Source organism: Neopelma chrysocephalum, unplaced genomic scaffold (assembly GCF_003984885.1).
Source record: "Neopelma chrysocephalum unplaced genomic scaffold, ASM398488v2 Primary Assembly neopelma1_62, whole genome shotgun sequence".
Taxonomy (NCBI): domain Eukaryota; kingdom Metazoa; phylum Chordata; class Aves; order Passeriformes; family Pipridae; genus Neopelma; species Neopelma chrysocephalum.
Window position 1 is genome coordinate 7,264,644 of NW_020897719.1, and position 18,534 is coordinate 7,283,177.

The window sequence follows — 18,534 nt, forward strand, 5'->3', positions numbered from 1 at the left end:
GAAGGAACAAGATCAGCATGGGAGAGATTCCAGGCATGGAGGAAAACATACAGCAATTGACAGGACTTTATGATAAGGACTTTACAGTTCTTATGTGTTTATAAATATACACATTGTATGTTTCCCCAGGATTTGTATCTCCGGGGCAAGCCCAGGCATGCCCGCTTCCCTGCTTCCCTCTCTGATAGGCTGAAGAAGCTGCAGAGAGGAGACGGTTACCATTCGCCCTTTACTTCCCCGATTCCTCCCACGTTCCTCCGCCTTTTGCCTGTGTCCCTACCCCGATTTGTTCCCCTGTTTGTCTGTGTCATGATCCACCCCATGTTCTAGCCCTTTCCCTGCCTGAACTGATAAAAATCGCGTGCATGCCTCAATAAAGTATTCCATCTGCACCCCCACCTTGCCTCCGGACCTGTCCGTGCTGTGTCACGGCCCCATCCCCCCTCGGACCGTGGCAAGCCAGTCTCAGTAGTGTCCCAGTTCAGACTGCCTGTGCCATGTGTCACTCTAAAAGCAATTACAAAGTTGTTATTGGGAGACAGACTGCGGAAAAACCCCACACATATACTGGTGATTCTCTGAACCTTGGATCACTTTGTAGGGCTGGCTTCTTCAAAAGCAGCCCAGACATAAACTGAAAGGCCAATTTTACTTATTGTTCACTTACTAAAAGTCTTAAACAACTGAACATAGTTGTAACAGTTTAAATGAAGCTATAACGTATGATATATAGAAAATAATATTCCTGATTAGTGAACAGATTAGTCCAAAATAAGTTTTTCAACTCAGTTATGAACATTTGAAGACATGTTTTCTCTCAATTTGAGCATGAAAAGTGGAAAAGTTACTAGATTTGAAGTAACTTTGTATGAATGGCAGATAAGATGCAAGTGAAACATGTTGCAATAAATAAATATACAGGTTGGGTTCTATAATTTTCCATTGCATTAATTTGTCTGAATATATTTAGATCAGTAATTTAGACTGGAAATTAAGGCTGTTTATGGCAACTGCTGCATGTTGATGGAAATATCGTTTCATGTGCTGTACTTTAAAACCATGTCATTGACTTTTTAAAACTGCTTTAAAGTTAAATGCACAAAATTATTTTAGCAAAATATTTGCCATACAATTAAAACACAAAAGATGAGAAGTTAAAGGTCTTGCATATTTTATGCAAAAGATTTAATTTTTCCAAGAGCAATTTAACCTATCTGGAATTACTTTTATAGAAAGACACTGTCAGATGTAGTCAAAATATCTTAGCCAAATCTAGCTTTCTCACCATTCTCTCTTCAGTTTTAATTCTGCATTTATTAATATATGCACTAATTTATTTTTGGCATTTTAATTTCTCAGAGCCTGATTGAATGATCCTATGGTTATAGAATAAAAGCAGAGGTCTCAGGAAACTCTGTGGGAGCTCTAATTTAGTGTTTCATTCCTAGGAGAACATACTGAAATTGCAGATTTTCCTTCACAGTGCCCACGGATAGAATCCTTTGTCGGTGTACCTGCATCTGGGTGAACTTCGCCCACCCAACTGCCTGCCCATTTCATCATAAGTGATCCCAAGACCTTCACAAAGTCATTACTTCTTGAAGGGGACAGTGTTAGTTTCAGTTTTACTCACATCAAGGATGGATAGTACATAAGTGAGTCAAACTGCCAATGTCCTGAGTGTCCAGAGCAATCAGTGGAAAAAAAAGATCAATTCCTACCAGGATACCCTACCTCAAGAATAGTTGCTCAGTCTCAGGAGAAGTCAGACACATTTTGCCTGCTTCTAGAAATGAGTAGTAGTGAGGAGGAAGAGACAAGGCAGATTCCTGCAGTTTTCAATGACGCAAACTAATAGGCTCCAAATGTTACCCATGGTGGTAAAGGGAGGCTGGGATTGTCTTCAAAGAGAAGAGCAAGAGTGTGGGTATTTGAGGGGAGAGAAGGAAACAGCATAGACAGTGGGGAAAGAAAGCAAATAATAAGAATATTAAAACACTCAAAATGAAAATTCAATAGTTGTAAAATTGAATGCTGTTCCTAAAGTTACAAGTAAGGCTTTGGCATGCTTAAAAATTTCATTTCACTAGGAGGGAAGGGTAAAATGAAAGAAGTAAATTTCAATAAATACGGAGAGAGCTTTTATCTTGTATTTTCAATTGGTTACTCTGAAGGGGTGCTCAGAAGAAAATGAAAACCTGAATAACTTCTTGAATACAGATCTCCTCTTGAATAATGTGAATTCTTCTTGAATCTCCTCTTTCTAATTGAAAATCATGCACGGCAAAGCCCCTGGCTGACAGGCAATGCTTGGAGAAATAGCCACTGAATCTGAGTACCTCTGTTCTTGATTGCCTCTTCTGCTATGCCTTACACAGTGCAATAAAAATAAATACATAACAGGACAGGACAGCTGACTGACATGCAGACGCACAACCTGCAATTGCATGACCTGTTTGTAAAAACACTGTTTGTAAAGACACTGTTTGAGATTGTTATCCACTATAATGAGCACAACAATATTTATAAAGAGGTAAATTAAGAGAGCACTGTAGGCAATTAACAAATATGCCACTATCAATACTTCCATCCAATTTAACAGGTACATTATTCTTCATCCTAAAGATCTGCTCAATTTTTTTACAGTGATTAGTCATCTGTATATTTTCCCCCTCTTCTTACACTGAAAGGCATTTAAAATTACTTGAACTTGTTTAAAAAGTGGCTTGATTACAGCAATATGGAGAACTTAGATCAGTGCTTTGAAAATGCTTAGAAATGAATCATCACATTCAAACAGATTAAAGTCTCATATTCTACCCCCTACACTTAAACACTTAAATTACAAAAATATTATAAAATTCCTTCCATAACATGCATTTGAAATGCATTTGGAGCTCTCTTAAGTCATGATATTCCAGTTGAAAAGTTGTCACAAAAGTTCAATTTTGTTTAGATCTTTCTAATCCTTTGATCTGTGTTTAGATCTTCCTTCTAATTTCTGGGATGCAAGCAGCTCATACTTGCTTGTTTTTGTGTCAGTTTTTTTTTGTGACTCGGTAGTTCTATTCCCTTCCTGTTTATCACTGAGTCACATCCTCTCTAAGCCTTTGTTCTAATTACCAAAGCAATTTTTTTCTGATATGATAACCTGAGCTCCCCTAGTCACCCAAGCAGTTTCCTCTGCATCCACCTGGCTTAAGAGTGGTGGTACTGAGCATCCAGTGCCCACACATTTAGAAGGTTTCCATTTTGGAGTTTGTCTAGTCCCTCTCTGTGAACTGAATGCCCATTAGCAGTTAGTGCACTTTAAATGTGCAGTTTAGTTTCTCCTCAATGAATCAGGTCCAGGTGTTCTATGACCACTCTGTGGTGTGAACAAGGTGTGGTCAGCAGTGATTCCCTTAAAAAACACCCATCTGGTCCAGACTGAAATGCTGTTGTAGACAATCTCTGATAACACCACAGAACTTGACTGAGGAACTGGAATTTACTACAGTTTCCTTTTCCAAAACTCTTCCTTTTGATTCTGTATACTCAGAGTCACACATGATAATTGGTTGTTGCCCTCCACTGCTATTAATTATAATGCGCCATCAAGGGTTTTTTATGGAGAATGCAGAGATTGCCATAGGCAATTAAAAAATATGCCACTTCTTACTACCCCAAATATCTTGATATTATTTTTTCTCATAGAATAAATCAATTAATAGAAAATCCATTTTTAATAAGAAACAATTTTAAAATGCAAGTACTAAAAGGAGTGATCATATAGACACTTCACATAATCATGCTTCTCAGTTTTTTGTTTTAACAGTTTCTTTTTTTGTTGTTGTTGTTTTTTGGTTATTCCATAATGGCATAGTTTTACTTGGATCTAAATGTGTTGAAAGGCACATTAGCCAAGAGAGGGGGGAAAAAGGAGCTATATATAGTTTTCCTGTCCCTTTAGGGAACCATTGCTTGAGCCTCATTAATATACATTTTAGCACAATCTAATTTACTCATATGGCTGGCCCCAGGTGTTTGGAAAGGCAACCAGAGGAAAATCAGATCATACTAAAATTAGAGACAAGAAATATTGAACGCCTTCCCTTTTAGGTCCTTGAAAAGCACATATTAATTATAACTGGATGAATTTATGAAAACTAATATTATCAACAGCTCCAATAGTAATTATTTTTGAAAAATTATCTTTGCCAATAAGTGTATTCTGGTCAAAGTGCAGAGAAAATATTTTGTTAAAGAACATATGTATATATGTCCCCCTCCAAACACAAAATTTTTAGTGCAGTGCCCCTTCTGCTATATATTTAATCACTGAAAATCATAATGCAAACCCTCATTTCATGTGTGCTGTTTTTTGAACAGTTTCAAGTGAGGCAGAGCATTAGAATTTGATGGATTTGTCAGTTGCTTCTAAGACTGCATCTCTGCTGGGTTACAAAAAGCCAAGGCCAGCAACACTGGGAAGGGAAAAGTGCGGAAGTGTAGGGAAAAAAAGGTTAGAAAACTGTCTCTGTATGATCTGATAAGGAGCTCCTTGCTTTTATGATGTCAATAGGAAGCTTTGGCAAGCAAGTGTTCACAGCTGGTCTCTGAGCTGCTAACGGGATGGAGTGGTTCAATAAAGGGGTTTTATATATTAATTTCCCAAGTGTCATCTTGATTTGCAGCAGGAAACATAAGCAAAACAATGTCAAACACATTAGCCCTGAAGGTGCCTTTGGAGCAGCACTCGATGCTCTGCCCTTGCCCAGATGCTCTGAACTCTTCAACTGGGGAGGTGCTTGCCTGGGGAAGAGACTATTTCAGAATCAGTCCTTAGGGCTTGAACAGCCTGAATTACAGTGGTGGCAGGCTACTGAGGGATGCATATGTTATGAAAACACTTAGTCATCTTTAGTGAGATTCTGATCTGAAATATCTGACCTTCCTATGATTCAGGAATAGTGAGACACCAGCGGAGAGGACAGTAACCACATGGGTAGCAGCACGGGGGCCTGTATGACCTGTGCTTGGAGAAGCAGCGTTGACTAACAGAGCTGCTCCACCCTGCCATTCCCACCCAGGAGACAGTCTACAAGTCCTTAGAGGGCCTCAGTTCTCCCCAGGCTCCCCACAGGGTGCTCTGAAGAGTTTTAATCCTTTCGATAGAAATTTGGTAAGCGATCCTGTTATTTCAGCTTGGAGACAAATTTGCTTATTTGTTAAGAAGAGTAGTCAGCTTGGTTTCTAACAGGGTGTGATTTCGGGAGATACCACACTGAAGCATACTCACATGCACATCATCAGATGTTTGTCAGATATACTGTTCATTACACCTCAGTGAAGCACTGTGGACAAACATTACTTTGATGTGATAAGCAGGGTGATATTAAACATGAATACTGGAGTGCACTATTAAGAAGGAGCTTAAAATATACTTACAGAAAGGAATAGAGTCTCCAAAGAGGGTGTCATTTAAGAGTAGTCCATCTAAAGATCATTTCCCTAAAGGAAAACATCAAAGAGAGGATAGGAAATATGTTTTAGGCTCTGATTCTGGAAAGAAATCAAAGATATATGAATTTCATTAAATCACCGAGGAGTTTAAGAAGAAGTAGATTCAAAATGTACATGAAAAATATTGCAGTAAGTGAAAAATAAAATATCCAGTGACTGGAGAAAAATAAGACAAAAGAAGATGATGAAAGAATGATAATTCAGAAGTAACATAGGGAAAGAAGTTACACTGCTAGACAGAAAAATATACTATGAGAAGTAGTTTTTGCTCCTATCTGACCACAAAACCAACCAAAGCCTATTCCCAGAACCAATCTGTACATAAATATGATCCTTCACCCTTGGCAAACTAATTATAGGACCTTATTAAAAAAAAAAATAAATTGTTGAATCCTTTTCCTCCCTATACTCATTGTTTCTCCCAGACGAAGCCAACGAGCACATTTACAGGAATGCAAACACTGTGTTTAATAGTTTAACTACCTGTTAGCAAAAGTATATGCTTTTGCAATATGTTAATAAATCACTCTTCTCCAAGTGTCTCAGTAACATTGCTGCATTAGTAGGAATGACCACAGACCTTAATGAGAAGATTTGTTCTGCCCTAGCTCTCCAACATTCACTCACAGTGACTGCAACCCATGGCCATGGGTGCAGGACAAGCAGCAACTTGTGGAATTAAAAACCCAGCAGTGAAAACGAAAACAGCATCCTGGTACCATGATGCGCAATGGTCAGAGACCAAGCTCTTGGCAAAAGGAACTGAACAAAGCCAGAGCCTTTCTAAGTAACCTTGCACCCATTGCCAGCAAACCTACAGTGAAACCCTTCCCCTTGGCCTGTGCTGTCATTTCTCTGGCTGGGCTGCAGCTTGTGGCTGAGGGAGCAGCAAGGAACAGGAAGGAGAAGGAATGTGGGGGTGAAGAGACAGGCTTGAGCCTAGAAATAGTGGCTGGGACGTAATGTGATGGTGTTAGTGCTTTAATCCCAGGGAGAAATAAAATATTTGAGCAATGTTAATTATGTCTATTCCACGACTTTTTTTATGAATAAAATCACAGAAGAGCAAGGGTATCATCCAAGTGATATTCTGTGTTTCTTCATTACAGTTAGCTGTATGGTGCCACTGATATATGTGTTCTTGTACATGTCCTGGTTCTGGCCAAGTACAGAGTAATTTTTTGCAGTAGCTGTGAGGGGGCAGATCCTGGAGCAGTGTGAACGTGGCCAAGATCCACATGTAATTTGGTACCATCTCACCTCATGCCAAGGGTGGTGGAAGGGGATATTCTGGTTTTCAAAAAGAATGATGTGGTTTTTCTGGGGGAACGAAACCATGGCGGGCAGAAGGAAGCCGTCTGCCACTATTTCATTGTCCTGGGCTTGGTAAGCATGCTGCATGTAAATCACTCTCTCTTTGTACACTTTTGTTATTAGTATTGTTGCAGTTACTGTTTTCTCATCTCATTGCTGTTTCCAGTAAATTGTTCCTATCTCAACTGGAGATCTTTGTCTTTTGTGCTTTCAATATAAGCGGGAAAGGGGACTGAGTGGCAGCATGGTTTCAGTGGGAGCTCTAAATGGTGGAATACCATTCCTAAACCACAACAGCAAAAAAAATTAAATGTACTAATAAGATCCACTTTTACCCAAGAGTGCATCAACAGCTAATGGCTCAGGGAGTTAGGTAGATAAAAACCTGAATGTATTGGACCATGAATCTATGCTTACACTATCCTTTGATGACTGTTTAAGTGTATGTAATCCTGACACTGTAGTTTCATCTAAGGATGCACCATCAGTGTGTACACTTAAAAACGGGGATATTCAAGGAGGTCATGATATGAACAGTAGACAGTTATGGTTTCTGTTTGTTCAGACAGTTGAACTCAGGAGGAATCTAAAAGAGGAGCTGCCTCTGAAGCACTCAGGGTAAATGCTGGACTGGTTACTGAAGAAGCAGAGCAGACAGGCTATGAATGCTACGTCTTACTCAGGTATGGAAAGAGTTTTTGCCTTAATCGTACCATATTTAAACCTGAGTTGTACACAGGTACTGCTTGGGTAAGAAATTATCCATATAGAGTTAACTATGTTTTTGTATATATAACCTCATGATTTTGTTGCAGAGTTGGGAAAGGAAAATTTGTTGGGTTCTTGAGTTTACTGGCCCAGAGGAACCTACATAAATTTACATCTATATATAAACCATGCATTTGTTATTACTAGATAGTCTAGACTTCACTGAAGTCTAAAATTCCCTGCTTATCACATGCCAATACGCTGCAAATGGATATTACTTTGCTCATATGTAAACTTTGTGTCCAACACATCTTTACAGAGAGCATCTTTGCCCTTGCCTTATCCTGGAGACGTTCTCAAGGTCAGTCTGAAAGTTCCTTAGGCACCTAAAGACAAGCATCTACTTCACTTGGACATGTGCCTTCATAGTTCCTGAAGAACACCTATTGCAACCTAGTGTTTGGATGATTTTTCACCTCAGTTCACCCCTTAGATGTGCTCTGAGAATCTTAATCTAGAAAAATAACATTAAAAGTGGGAGCTGGAGGTCATCAAATCCTCTGCTAGCCCCAGGCTGGATGAGTTTGTATCTGACCTGCTGCTCAAGAATTCTGGTGACAGAGAATCTACTGTTTCCCCTGGTGAGCTGTTCTAGTACATAATTACCTTGCTGCAAGGAAATGTGCCTTTTCACCTAGCCTAACTGTCCATTCTTTGATTAAAGGCTACTCTTGTCATATCACCACAGATATGGATAACAGATCCTACTTACTTAGCAGCAGTCAGTCTTGGAGATACCCAAATTTCAGATCATGACCTCCACCAACAACCCTAACTCTTTCACAACCTTCCTTATAAGTTCTGGATTTTAGCCCTTACATCATTCTCATTGTTACTGTGTTTTCTCTGTTTGGTTCACGTCATTCACAGAGTGGGATGTCAATAACTCAACACTACACAGGGCAGCTCCTTTAAGGGCTCCCCAGCACTGAATCTTGGAGACAAAACCCAGAGGCTTTGCAGGCGATATTGCTGTTTAAATAGTTAATTGACATGGTCATACCTGACATTTGGAAGCACTTACCCAGGACACTATGATTTCTACCCATTCCTGAGTTTGAAGATGTTGGATCCATGCTGTCCCTGTACTAAGAGAATGCTCTGTATTTCAGCTGGTTTAGCTAGATCTGCGGTCAGCTGTAGTTGAATCACTCTGCAGCTGGAAAAAAAAGATCCACTTGGACAGAGTAAAAAAACACCACAGGATGGAAAAATGCAATCAAATGGTTATGGCATTGGAATGGGAATGGCCTCTGGGAATGGCTTCTGATGTTGATCTTTATTTTTGTAGTTCATAGTCCTCATGCTTTTGTATTATCATTGTCAATCTAGTCTAGGAAGTTATAATACAGGGTAAACTTAAGAGGACAAACATGTCGCAAGGGTTTACTCTGTTCTTTCCGGGAGGGACAGGACCAATGCATTCAGGTTCCATTTGCACAATTATTCTGACTCCACATCAGTGGGGTGGGCATACCTCTGCTTCATGGGAGCTGCAACAAGTATGATTCATCTAGAAAAATAAAATTCAAGCATAAAAAGCCCATGCATAGATACTTATAGGATAAAGACCAGAGTCTTAGTCATAATGAATTCCCTAGGATCACATAACTGGAACTACCTTTCTTCAGAGGAACAGCCTTGGAATAAGAAATCACTGAATAAAAATTTCAATTTTAGGCAATGGAAAATTATGTCACATATGTTGTGTATGTATATATTGGCAGGGACGCATGTGTGTCTAAAAGAGACATCTGAATTATAACCTGAATTAAAATGTTAAAAATAGTAGGATTCTGTTTAGCAGAGGTGACATAAAGAGACCTCCTTCGTCTCCCAGTAATGCACACTATTGTTTAATGGCAGACTGCTCTATTTTGATCACCAGTACATCATCATCCTGCCTTACAGTGCTTCATATCTCATTCTCCTTTCATTCCTCAGACATAACACCATATCATTCTGCCTTTTAGGCCAGTCATGATGTTTTTGCACATCCTTATGTACTCAGCTAAGATGATTTATTCACGGTGAGAGGAGGAATTACATGTTCATTGTGGGTATGGAGTGTGACTTGCCAACAGTGCCCTTGTAAAAACCCTTTACTGATCTCTGTAACGTAACAAATAAAACACAGTTGATTTGACAGCAGGATAAACAGAAGTATTTTCATCTCCTTTTCAGCTTGCGAGTTTGAGGATGATCACTTTTTCTTTAAAATCTGTAATTTCTCTTAATATTTTGGCCATTGGCATTGCTTGATGAAAGTGAGGCCAGATGGGCACAAGAAAGGACAAGTCATAAGTGAAAAAAAGGGCAATGTTTACAAATGAATTTAGCCATCATTAAAGTGACTTAATTATGTAAGATAATTTTGGAACCAAATCAGTTTTCTTGAACTTGGGTGACCAGGCCCCAGTGGGTCTTCTGTCATCAAGTTCCTACTATGTTTGCTAGGATTTCTTATACGCAGAGACTGTCAGGCTCCACTGTTATGTGTCTGTGCAGCAGATAGGGAGAGATGGTCTGCGAGAAAGTGCTGTCTCCAATGGTGGGGAAAGGAAAACCTTGAAAGTAAAGTGAGCTAGTAGGCATTAAAGTTCCTTTATATAACTGAGTGCTGTAAGTTTCCCCAGGTAAGAGAATCCAGGTTCAGTTTTCCTGGCATGACTGGGAACTGCAACTCCCTATTTCCATGTTTGTGGTGCTGCTCTCGGCCTTAGCAGCCTGGCCTGAGACAAATCAGCACCATTTCTGATATGTATATACAGTGGTGGGATATGTGAAAGGGAAGTATGCAAACAATAAATATTATTTTTTAACTGGACTTCCACTGCCTGAATGAGCTGAGAATCCACTAGGATGCCTCTAATCCATGTGAAACATCAGTAAAAGAACAAGGGAAAATGCTCTCCCACAGCTGGGATGGAGCAGTTTGCCACCAGAGGGAGTCATGTGAATACAGTAAAAGGGGTTGTTTGGCACAGGAAAGGTCATTAGATATTTCAGCCATAAGGCTCAATGATCAAAGTTTTCTCTGGCCACCGCTAATTTTCTAGCAATTCAACATGCAATGAAAATCAGCTTGAAAGTCTGGCTTTTGGCTAAACGTGCAAATTTCCTTGCTAAAAATGCTACCTTGATGTTTCATACTCCATCTTCATAATTTGTGCAAAGTATCCGCTTGCTCAATAAAACAAAATTGCTAACTAAGCCACTCCAATTTTATGCTTGAAAATACAACTCCAGGACTGAAAATCAAGATGTGCTTTAAATACCATGTACACTTTCACTAGTATAATTAGTATAAAAATTGTGGTAATCTGAAATTTTTCTGGCAATTGCTTTCCTGGTGATAAAGCAGATTACATCTACTGAAATGGCTCTGCATTGCTGAAAGCAGGCTGAGCTACAGAGCATCATGCAACAAATACTTGGGCTCTGGAGATGAGTAGAGGGTGGAAGAAATACATCATCGTTGTGTAGAATTATTCTTTTGACTAAATCCAATGTTTAAAGAGGTAAGGAATCTATTTCAAATAATACTGAAGTCCTTTACACTGCCAATATGCTTTACAACAGGCAACAGAAGATGATACGATCTGATGCTTAGCAGAAGAAAAAGAAGTCCTTTAAAGAAGTTTGTCCATTTAGTTCCTTCTTTGGTCTTACGTGCTACACTTTAATTCCTGGTACTTTTGATACGTGCTTTAACTTGGAAATGTGTGTACAACCCTCCCTGAAGTAACAAAACTAATAAAATTTTAGGAAACTATTCATCACTCATTAAAATCCAGGTTCCCATCGCTGCACAGGGTTAAGCATTGTGTATCAGAAATGGAAGAAACAGCAGACTGAAAAAGAACTTAAATAAAAGAGAACTCAAATAAAAGGGAAACAGCAATTTCAAGCCCGGAGGGTGCCCGCAGATCCCCCACAGTTCTTTGTGGCAGGTGTAGGGTGGAATTAGGTTATCTTAGATATACATAATAAATATGATATGTATAAATACCTCTGCTTTTCCCAGCTTGCTGCCTATTCCCCCTTCTACTCACTGCTCCTCCTCTGTAGCACTTACACAATTTTTCTGCAGCTCTCTGCCAAACCAAAGTTAATTTTAAGGCTAGAGTATGTCACAGAAGAGGTGCTGCTGAGTCTTTAAGTATTCCTCTTTTTCGCTGTGAGTGAATTCTTTATAAGCTAAAGATTTCCTGCCTTTTGGGAATTCTGACATTTTCATTCTACAGGCCAAACATCTTATGATATTTGCAATTTTCATCATCCTTTTCCCTTAAACTTACAAGAAATTTGAGGTCTAGAACTTGTAAAGACTAAAATAAACCATGAGTATCTTGCTTTCTATCTTCCCTTTCATACCTAGCAGAATGGAGCTGTTCTGGTAGCAATCAAGTAACTCCTTAAATTACAGCACATACAGAATGCTGCCTGTTCATAAATACAGATATAACAATTAAGGAAAAATTATTTTTAAGATTTATGTTTTTACAACTTTCATACGTGCAGGAAAGTTTAAAAAATAATTAAAGATAAGAGTAAAGATTAAAATGGAATTTATAATTTGGCTTAACTAAATTATTCTTAATATTTGAGACTATTGATACTATCCTCATTAGTTTTTCTGGGGAGGGAACATGGAATTCCTTGTAAGGATCCATGGAGGGAATTTCATCACAGTTTGCTGAAGTAGTGGTGAATCTAGTTTGCTGTTGATCTTATAACTCAAGCAAATTTTGTAGGTGTTGCTTTTCTTGCATTTTGTACCAGAGAATAGCAGAATCTGCAAAGATTCATGATCCTCCTGTACAGTCTTCTCTATCCTATAGCTTTTTGTGCTTTACTCCAACAAACTGTCATGGGACGTATCTATACATCACAGTGCCTGTGCTTAGAGTTTTTGAGGGCTTTTATAGGACATATGTAATGAAGCTGCAGTGTTGTGCCTTCCAGAGCTCTAGAAGGTAGATACACTTGTGGAGGGAAGGAAAATAACTTGACTTTTTTTTTCCAACAGTTAAAATTAATTCAACACAATCAACAGTGCTTATGTAGCTCCATAAAACAATGTTAAATACAGTTATTGTCCTTACCTGCACCTTTGGAAATGAATTATGTTCATACCATTTTAAATTGTCCACATGCAAAACCTTGTCCTGTTTCAATTTTACAGGTTCAAAACACATGTTGAAAGTTGCAGCTGAGCAGGTATTTAGAGTATTATTTTACTTTAAAATTGATCAGAAATATTTTTAGTTAAACAACCTCTGACTATTGTTTTATTAATTTTTAAGTGTTAGTAAAACGTTTCAGCATTTCAGCATTTTTAACAGATAATTAAGGATAAGTGAAGGGAAATGGCTCATCTTTATGAAATAAAATTCTTAGTTCAACTACAATTTTGAATCACTGTAAACTTTAATGCTAGGGTATCTATTTTAATATGATATTTTTCATATCAATATTTTCTAATGTCTTTATACAAAATAGTAAGTGTTCCAATATTTAAAAATCATACTACTTCAGAATAAATACAATTCTGGTTTTACATTTGTATCCCTGTTTGGAGTGAAACACTGTGAAATATTACATTTTCCACTGAACTACACATTCTGTTTTCTAAGAGGTTCTATTTTATTTGCTTGAAAAATACCACCAGTTCAAACCTGATAATGTTCCATATCACGACCAAGAAGTTCATAATGACATGCTTGGTGCCTTCTAAGCTTGCAGATAGTTAGTCAGATTCTGTAAAATGCTTCATGTTGTAAGGACTTCTTAATAACATGACTAGGAGAAATCCTTTATCTTTAGTAATATTTTAGGCAACAGAAGAATCTCAGAAATTAAAGTGTTGCTCCCAAAGCTAGTTATTTTCCCAAGTCAAATAAGAAATACACAGATTAGGGGGTTTTTGTGTGTTTCCTCTAATTCAGTAAGACAAACATTGTGGAAGACAGGCATTTTCAGAGCTGATTGAAAAAAACAGATATCAGGGAATACACAGCTCTTTCAAGAAAAGAAGAATATTAAGTAGCCTTTGAGAAGCACTGCAATGTGACATTTTTACAAGGAACTCATTTGGAAAAAAGGAAAGAGCAGATACTCAGAAGAGACTCGGAAAAGTGCAGCTATTATGTGTTCCTATCATCTGAAAAAGGCAATGACTTGTTATTCTTATCCACAAGAAAGTATTCCTCAGCAGAACCAAATCCCAGCAAAATAGATATTGTCTGCTGGGCCTGTCTTCTTAATTCTCCCCTTTTATTTGCAGTAGCATTTATCATTCTTAAGGCCTTGCTTCTAATCTCCTTGGAAAATTAACCAAGATGTTAACAGCTGAGAAAAGATATGAATGCTTACAGGAGTAGATAGGCACACAGTCACAGATCCACGCATGCCCAGCTCTTGGATACTAAAGAGCAGTTCCTGCAAGCAATGAGCTGAATACCAGTATCTTGAACATTTTTTGCAAGAAAAGCCTCTGCTGTACTTCAGAAGCATTTCTACCCAAAAGACTACCTGAAAAAAACTCCATAAAGATGCTTTTAAGGCATTCGCTGTTGGTGTTTCCTATGGGAGCTGGATTTTGTGCAGCTCTGAACATCCACAGGAACCACTCCCAATTCTAGCAGGTCTGTTGGGGCATGCAGACACTCATAGAATGCTGGTGACTTCCTCAAGACTCTAAGCTGCTGCATTGAAATGATGCTGTCACCCCTGGGAAAAGCTCACCTGGATCCCACATCCTGTGAGAAGTAGCTAGTAGAAGGGCAGGCTGGACCTGCTCAGGCATCCCTGTGTAATCCCTGGCCTGGAGAGGGAGCGGGAGATGGACTTGCATACCTGGTACAATTCATGTCTCTCACAAGCACCACCTGTTGTAATACCTTCCCTTATTCTGACCGAAGCCACATGGACAGATAATACATATATGTCAGCTGCATAGGATGCTCCAAAATAGTGTGCCCATTTTCACCACTGTTGAAAGGCAGACCAGTTTATTTGGATTCATCGGTGCTGTGTGAAATCATGCATTTGATTCTTGTTCAGGGTGCTCAAAGGAGAAATCATGCTGCAAATGGGGCAGAACTGTGAAAAGAATTAGGTTCGTTTTGTGTAGTTATTTCCTGAATGTAGATAAATGCAGATCACCTCATGCTCTTTATAAATTACCTTATTCAGTTGCTATGTAATCACCTTGTGGAAAGCCTGAAGTGAGTCTAGATAGTCTCAGCTGTTTTAATTTGCCTTGCATCTGTTTACTTGCAAAAATTACAGGACAGAGTTTTACAAACCTAAATCTATTCTTGGTGGCTTAAGGAACTAAAAGGACCATGTGTCTATTTGCCAAATTGAAGTGGCAACATCTTCTCTCTGCACAACTTGAGAGCTTTATATGAGGGAAATTGCTATCCCTACTTGTAATGAAAATCCTTTTCTGGTTAGGTACCACCAGGTTTACCAAGGGCTACATTTCTTCCCTTTGTTTGTGTGGTTTGTGTCCCCTTTGCTGTGCATTGTCTGAGCAATGAGCCATGAAACTGCATTTGTTCACAAAATGAAATTCAAGCGATTTGGTCCCAGTGCAGCAGAAATTCAGAAATTTGCCTTTACCTGTGAAAGAAGCTTTGTCCCAAGAGTTACGAGGCTGTACTGGGTTTGCATGGCCAGGTATTGGTAGTAGGGGCTACAGAGGTGGCTCTTTGAGAAGCTGCCAGAAGCTTCCTCCATGTCTGGCAAAGCCAAAGGCAGCTGTGTCCAAGAAAGACCTGCGACTGGCTAAGTCTGAGCCCATCAGTGACAGTGGTAGTGCCTCCAGGACATGGTGTTTAAACAGGGGGGGAAAATACCCCTTTAAAATTCCAGATGGAGAGAAGAGTGAGAAAATGCGAGAGGAACAGCTCTGCAGCCACCCAGGTCAGTGAATAAGGAGGAAGAGGAGGTGCTCCAGGCGCCAGAGCAGAGATTCCCCTTCAGCCCCTGGTGCAGACCCTGGTGAGGCAGCTGTGCCCCTGCAGCCCATGGAGATCCATGATGGAGCAGAGATCCACCTGCAGGATGTGGAGGACCCCATGCTGGAGCAGGTGGATGCCTGAAGAAGGCTGTGACCCTGTGGAAAGTTCACGCTCCTGGCAGGACCTGTGGACCTGTGGAGAGAGGAACCCACACTGGAGAAGATTTTCTGGACTTGTGACCCTGAAGGGGACCCACGCTGAAGCAGTCAGTGAAGAACTGCAGCCTGTGGGAAGAATCACATTGTAAAAGCTCATGAGGACTGTCTCCTGTGGGAGGGACGCCATGATGGAGCAGAGGAAGAGCGTGAGGAACCCTCTCTCTGAGGAGGAAGGAGCAGCAGAGACAATGTGTGATGAACTGACCGCAGCCCCTATTCCATGTCCCCCTGTGCCACTGGAGGTGGGGTGGGAGTAAAGTTAAGCCCAGGAAGAAGGGAGGGGTGGGGGAAAGGTGTTTTTAAGATTAGGTTTTATTGTCATTATTTTACACTGTTTTGATTAATAAATTAAAATAATTTCCCCAAGCGAATCCTGTTTTGCCTGCAATGGTAACTGGTCAGTGATCTCTCCTTGTCCTTATCCCAACCCATAAGCCTTTCCTTCTACTTTCTCTCCCCTGTCCAGCTGAGGAGGTGAGCGATAGAGCACCTTCGGTGGGCACCTGGTGTCCAGCCAGGGTCAACCCATCACTAAAGGGATACAAAAATAAATGGAAAAATAAGAGCAAGTGCCAAATACTTGAAGTTCCAGTGTAGTCTACAGTATGGATTCACAAGGCTTTATTTGTTTCAAAAAACAAAACAAGCAAACAAAAAATAAAGAGAAAATAGTGGCACACTTCTAAGTGCAAAGAATAAAACCCTTTCGATAGACAGTGTCATATAGCAAGAGTTGGAAATCCAGAAAGAGCTTGTTGACCACATTAGGAATAAAGAATATGACAGAACCCCAATTAACAACATCTGGGAGTTGAATTGATAAACATTTTCTTGAGGTGAACATACCGACACATCAGAAGGCTCCCAGCTTTGGCATAACACAGGCTAATAAGCTGCAGCCAATTAACTGTCTAAGAAGCCAATTGGAAGAGTCATTAAATACCAGGATTAGAAAATAAATCTCCCAGTGAATTTGCAGAACAAGTCTTTTCTTTCCAGTCTAGCAACTTCTGGAGATTCCCTTTGTAGGGGAAGATCCCCTTTGTAGGGGCTTCTCTGAGTTCCCTAAGAAGCTTCCTGCCTTTTAACACTCTTGAGGTTGGCACTGTTTCTGTACCCTCCTCCTTTCAAGCATCTCCTGGATTGTGCTGACTCCCTCCTACCTGCCCCATCTTGCAAACCCAATGCTTCCTCCAACTGAGCAAGCACAGCTGCATTTGAGGAAAGGGCAGTTTCTTTCCATCTTTCCCTCCCTTCCTCTGGTTCCACCTCACCAGCTGTGATATTTTCCCCTCTGTCCCACAGCTGCTGGATTATTTTATATAAAATATACACTGTACTATACCATTTACTATGAACACAGTTCAAACTTCACAAAGGGCAGAAAATGTGATAGGGGAGCCCTATGCATAGTTGTGAATAGCCAAGTATCCTGCTGTTATGGAGGAAGGGAGCATGGAAGCAGTTAAAATGAAGTGGTATTTGAAGGAAGAACTTATTCTCTTTTCCTCTTGCAGAGTTCCCCATTGCTCTGCCACATTCCTCAGCTGGATGCATGAAATATTTTAGCCTGAGGGAGACAAAACAAAATGGAGAAAAATTATGAAGACATCCCGCTGATGGAATATAAAGGTTAAGACTGAAATAGCTTTCTCATACAAATATATAATCCTTTTAATTTCCTGAGAAAATTTTGATTTTTAGATTGTGTGTGTTTCAGGGCAAGCCAAACAAGTTTGCTCTTTGATCTACAAAGACAGACTACACCATGAGTAAGCTTCTCATGCCCTCTCAGATATCCACCAAATGCTGTGCTCTTTGGGGATCACCACATGCAGTAGTTGTGGCAATCTGATGTAGATTGCTAACTCCCACACATAATGCTTTGGTTTGCTTGGAGAGTAGATGGGTGTTTGGGGTTACATCCCCCCTGCAGAAGAATTTTTTCAGGAACGGAACAACTTGGTGAATGGCAGAATTGTGTCTTGCCATAAGGTTAGTTGCAAGCCTAATCTTCCTACACATTTTGCAAATGAAGAGAGGCACAAGGCTATATTTGCAAAGTCAGATGTCAAAAAACAGGACTCCGAGTAAAAATTTTACAAATGACCCAGTTTTTACAGTCACCAGGAACCTACACCTCTGATTGTCTCTGGTGTATCATCCAGTAAATAATCTATGGGAAAAGCCCTTGACCAGTGCCTTAATTAGACCACTTGCATTTAGGTGAGTTTTTACGGGAGTTCAGCTTGAATAATTCTTTTGCAAAGTTCTAAGCTTGCCAAGGTGGCATTTAGTTAGCAACATTTAATGAGCTCTAATATGGCTTAAAATCTCAGAGAAGTTTCACCCTTCTTTTGTTGTAAGCTGCCCTGGGTAGAGTGGATCAGAGGGTAAGATGTTAGCATGGTTAGTGTGAGACCCAGGAGAACCAAGCTCAATTTTCAGCTCCACCATAATCTTCTCATATGACAGCTCATCGTTTCCACTTCAGATCACCCTTTTTATTACTTTTGAAACAAAGCTGAAAAACTTTCTAGTTTTGTTTTCAGACCATGAGTTGTTCTGCTCAGTCTGGGAGTTACCAAATGGAACTAAATGGTCTGAAAATATGGGAGGTTAGAATGGAAAGGTTTTACCTATCTGCGAAACAGGAATAACACTATTTCCTTACTCATAGCTGTAAAGTTTACTGAGATATCAGTAGCTTGACCATTAAATTACAATAGCTAAAAATAGTGTTTGGTTAAAAATCT

General features: G+C 39.6%; 1 long non-coding RNA gene across 1 annotated transcript; it reads right to left on the bottom strand.

Annotated features, from left to right (window-relative positions):
* Positions 1 to 1,455: 1,455 nt before the first annotated feature.
* LOC113967044 lies at positions 1,456 to 8,745 on the bottom strand. The gene is made up of 3 exons (XR_003534067.1): positions 8,612 to 8,745; positions 5,431 to 5,493; positions 1,456 to 1,901 (listed from the first exon to the last, which is right to left on the bottom strand). It is a non-coding gene; the product is annotated as an uncharacterized LOC113967044 (long non-coding RNA).
* Positions 8,746 to 18,534: the final 9,789 nt, after the last annotated feature.